General features: G+C 45.1%; 1 protein-coding gene across 5 annotated transcripts in view; it reads right to left on the bottom strand.

Annotated features, from left to right (window-relative positions):
- The window catches only part of ADAM22 (ADAM metallopeptidase domain 22), a 126,279-nt gene extending 123,015 nt beyond the window's left edge, over positions 1 to 3,264 (bottom strand). For all 5 annotated transcript variants that reach the window (XR_003094878.1, XM_025208141.1, XM_025208146.1 and 2 more), the window contains exon 1: positions 3,236 to 3,264. The gene's annotated coding sequence lies outside the window, so the exon portion shown is untranslated. The remainder of the gene's footprint in view (positions 1 to 3,235) is intronic.
- Between the last annotated feature and the right edge of the window lie 1,842 nt (positions 3,265 to 5,106).

Genomic DNA, 5,106 nt, shown 5'->3' with positions numbered 1-5,106 from the left:
TGTAGGGAGGGAGGGTGTGTGGAGGGGTGTGGAAGGAGGGAGGGAGGGACTGTGCATGTGTAGGGAGGGACTCTGTGCGTGTGTCTGCCTCTATGTAAAATATGTGTAATATAAAATGTATAAAATATTAAAATATTTTAATATTACATACAATATGTGTAATACACATATAAAATATGTGTAATAACTTTGTGGCTGGTTCCTATTATGCCTTTAATTGAGCATGTGGCCAGTGCCCAGCCTCTGAAGTGCACAGGAGCACACAGGACTCTAAGATTCCTGTGTGCTCCAGAGCACTCCTCAGCTGATCAAGGCTCCCAGCCAGGGGAGCACAGGGAGCCAACCTAGCTACTAGATAGTGCAGGGGGAGCCTGGTATCAGGATCCCCCTACAATGACAACATGGTGCCATGGGATCTGATGTGGGATCCCACAATTGCACATCAGGCCATCAAGTACAGCACGGCAGGAAGAAAATTGTTGGGATCCTGCACCAGATCCCATCATGACTTCACATTAACATAGACTTGGGATGAGAAGGGTAACAAAAAGAGTTTATACAAATATGTCAGCAACAAAAGGAAGATCATAAAAAGTGTGGGTCCCTTACTAAATGGGGAAGGCAACCTAGTGACCTTTTCTTACCTCAGTCTTCACAGGCAAGGTCAGTTGCCAAACTACTCCATCTGGCAGCACAGTTTGGGGTGGAGGTGAGCAGCCAACAATGGCAAAAGAACAGCTTCAGAACTGTTTAGAAAAACTGGATGTGTACAAGTCCATAGGGCAAGATGCGATGCACCCAAAGGTGCTGAGGGAGTTGAGTGAGGTGATTGTAGAGACACTGGCCATTAGCTTTGAAAACTCATGGCAATCAGGAGAGGTCCTGGACAATTGGAAAAGGGCAAATTTAGTGCTATTTTTAAGAAAGGGAAGAAGGAGAATTAATGAACTACACACCAGTCAGCCTCACCTCAATCCCTGGAAAAATCATGGAGCAGGTCCTCAAGGAATCCATCTCTAAGCACTTAGAGGATAAAAAGGTGATTAGGAACAGTCAGCATCAATTTATCAAGGGAAGTCATGCCTGATCAATGTGATTGCCTTTTATGATGAGATGACTAGCTCTATGGATGCAGGAAGAGCAGTAGATGTGATGCGTCTTGACTTTAGCAAGGCTTTTGATACAGTCTCCCATAACATTCATACAAGCAAACTACGGAAGTATGGGCTGGATGAATGGACTGTACGGTGGATAGAAAACTGACCAGACCATTGAGCCCGTAAGGTAGTAATCAATGGCTTGATGTCTCGTTGGCCACCTGTAGTAAGTGGAGTGCCCCAGGGGTTGGTCCTGTGGCCAGTTTTGTTTAATATCTTCATCAACAATCTGGAAGATGGGATGGAGTGCACCCTTAGCAAGTCTGCAGATGACACCAAGCTGAGGGGAGTAGTAGAGACACTGGAGGGGAGAGCTAGGATTCAGAGAGACCTCAACAAATTGGAGGAATGGACTAAATAAAAAAAATCTCATGAGGTTCAATAAAGACAAATGCAAAGTCCTGCACTTAGGATGGAACAATTCCATTCATCAGTACCGGTTGGGAATCACCTGGCTGGGCAGCAGCTCTGAAGAAAAGGACCAGGGTGTTATAGGGGACAATAAAATGAATATGAGCCAACAGTGTGCCCTTGTTGCGAAGAAGGCTAATGGCATACTGGGATGCATTAGTAGGAGTGTTACCAGCAGATTGAGGGAAGTGATTCTTTCCCTCTATTCAGCACTGGTGAAGACACATCTGGAGTACTGTGACCAATTTTGGGACCCCCGCTACAGAAAAGATGTGGACAAATTGGAGAGAGTCCAGTAGAGGGTAACCAAAATAGTTAAGGGGGCTGGGGAAACATGACTTTCGAGGAGAGGCTGAAGGAACTGGGCTTATTTAGTCCATAGAAGAGAAGGCTGAGGGGGATTGAACAGCAGCCTTCAGCTACCTGAAGGGTGGTTCAAAGAGGATGGAGCTAGACTGTTCTCACTGGCGGCAGATGACAGAACAATGAGCAATGGTCTCAAGCTGCAGCAAGGGCATTTTCGGTTAGATATTAGGAAAAACTCTCTCATGAGGAGGGTAGTAGAGCACTGGAATAGGCTATCCAGAGAGGTTGTGGACTCTCCATCCTTGGAGGTTTTTAATACCCAGTTAGACAAAGACTTGGCTGGGATGGTCCTGCTTTGTCCAGGGGTTTGGAGTAAATGACCTCCTGAGCTCCCTTTCAACCCTAATTTTCTATGATTAGTATCTGTCCGGGGCCTTAATAAAATTTCGGATTTGACCATTTCCTGATTTTGCTTTCATGTAGTACAGAAATATTTCATTTTTTGGAGTACATTTAGGTAGTCTTCAATTTAGTAAAAGGTTATTCTTAGAAAATTCAATTTTGGGGTTTAGCAGACTTGGCAGTATTTTTTGAAGCTATTTATGTTTCCCACCCTTTCTGCTATACATGCTGCATCATTGCATCATGCATTCTACATTACTTCTATTGTTGCTTTTTCACAACATATTATCTTTGCAAACAGAAGGTTCTTTCCCAGCAACTTTGTTGTTGCATGCAAAAATGGATTTAGCTCTACTGTTAGTGAAAGTCTGAGGTTTTGAAAAATATCTCAGATTAAACAGAAACATATATAGCATTAGAATATGGAAATACCTTGAAACACAGATGGCATAATCTCAACGATTTCTTATGAGGCAGCTACTACAAACTTTCTAAAAAATAAGCCTCCTATATCAACAGATTGATAGATATTTGGTTTGACTATGAAAAACATCTTCTTATATCAAAAACAACTATCCTTATAAGGAAATCCATTAAAAGCCGCAAATCTGACCTTTTACAAGCCTTTCCTGTAGACCGTAAGATTGTCATTGCTGTATTTTTCTTCAGAGGGCACATATTAGAATACATAAAAATTGTATTTATTGGTACAAATAGCTATAACTCATTAGTCTATGTTGATTTGTTAATCATATTTATGTGTTCTAAGAATGTATGTATATAACAATTACATGACACAATATTTAGCTGAATCACAAGAGCAATTCATTCTTCAAATTGCCTTAAAATCAGAATTCCATTGCGATAAGAAAATGGGGTAATTTCCATTAAGCCAAAAAGAAAACATTTAAAAATTGGGAGGAAAGGGGAAAAACAAACAAACAGGCAAACTTTCTTACTTTAACTTCAACTGTCTTTCCTCCATTCTCGATATGCCTCTCAAGATACTCAGAAGATAGCAGATCACTGCAAGAATAGAAAAGAAACCATGAGTGTATAGTACATGCATTTTGGAACTATATCTCACTGAGAACTGATTAAACATTTGCATTTGAAAAGGGCAAAAACCTGCAGGATACATGTCTGAAAATGTTCACAAAATCACTGAAACAATCAGCTACTGCAGAGTCACACCTCATGGACCAAATTAATTTTCCATAATAAAAGGTGAGATAAATTGGCTGAGCCTTTTAGATTCAATGCCTCACATAACAGTTACTGAAAGACCAGAAAGGCTGTGACAGCTATATTTTTCCATACAAAAAAGGCAATTATACACTTTCAATCTAAGTGACTTTTCTATTTTACATTGAGAGAGAACAATAAAAAGAATACAAGTAAACCTTCTATGAGTCACTGCTATAACAGGCTGTATCTAAACTGGAAAAGATGGCAACTGCCTCTAGCAGACACCTAAAAGGGCAATGTTATAACAAGAAGAAAACAAAATCATAATACTTACATGCACTGGAAAAGTGAACTCAAATTAACAGGATAGGTAAAGCCTAGAGGTGCACCAATACATCGGTCCGATATTGGATCGGCACCGATATAAAGAAGATTGTGTGTATCAGAAATCGGCCCGATGTGGCTGATAATTTGGCCAATAAATGCCCGTGCATGCATGCAGCCGCAGCACAGGACACAGGCAGTGAGGAGCATAGCCCAGCAACTTGGAAAGCTGCGTGCAGCAGGTAAGTCCATTGCGATTGAAGGGGAGAGGGAGGGAAGGGGTGCGGGTGGGCAAATTAATGCCCCCCGTGCTGTGGGACAAAGTGGAACAGGGGCTGGGGTAGGGGCTGCCCAGCTGGGTGCGGTGGGGGGGGCCTATGCCCCCTGGATCTGTGTGGGGTGGGGCAGGTGGGCTGCAGCTGTGCTGCAGCTGCAAGCAGCAGTGGCACTGGCAGGGAGCTACGGGGCGGGGGGTGCCGCAGCCCCCCCCCAACCCCCCCTTCCAGCGCTGCCACTGCCCACCCAGCACAGCCCCAGCTCTTCCCGGTGCATGGGTGGAAGCAGGGGTTGAGTCAGGGGTTGCACCGGGCAGGGTGATGGCAGCACTGGGAGGGGGCATTGGGGGGGAGCTGCGGTAAAATCGGGGGTGGCTGCAGCCCACCCCCACAGCCACCTCCCAATGCCGCTGCTGCCTGACCCAAGCCCAGCCCCAACTAAGAAGAGCCCAGTGCAGTCCTGATTCCAGCCTGCAGCTGCAGCCCGCCCCACCCAGTGCAGATCCAGGGGGCATATGCACCCCCTCATGCCCTCCCAAGGTGCATGCAGAGGCGGGAGCTGCCCAGTCCCCACTGGACAAGCTGTGGCTCTGTCCCATGCCCCACCCTGCCCCAGCCTGGCTGGGCAAAGTCTGTCCCGCCCCAGTCTCACTCCCTCCCTCCCTCACTGCTGGGGGCGTTGATCTGCCCCCCCCATGCCCCTTCCCTCCCCCATCCCTTTCCGCTACAACACTTACCAGCTGGACACAGCTGTATCAAATATTGGATTGTTATCAGCCAATATGCCACCTTAAAAATCAGCTAATGGTATCGGCCCCCAAAATCTCTATCAGTGCACCCCTAGTAAAGCCTTTATTGCACTAGGGACTGTATACATAGTAGACTGTGTCTACGTTACCACCATTTCAGAAGTACCCCTGAAATGAAAATATTTCTGTCTCACTGTGTCCAAGAGGTAACAGAGTGTGTCACTCTTGGCCTCTTATGGTGCATTTATGGATTAATAGGTAACAAAGGCATTTATTTATGTTCTGAGGCTTTGG

The sequence above is a fragment of the Alligator sinensis genome, unplaced genomic scaffold, assembly GCF_000455745.1.
Source record: "Alligator sinensis unplaced genomic scaffold, ASM45574v1 scaffold147_1, whole genome shotgun sequence".
Taxonomy (NCBI): Eukaryota; Metazoa; Chordata; order Crocodylia; family Alligatoridae; genus Alligator; species Alligator sinensis.
This window is presented reverse-complemented; position numbering and strand designations above follow the sequence as displayed.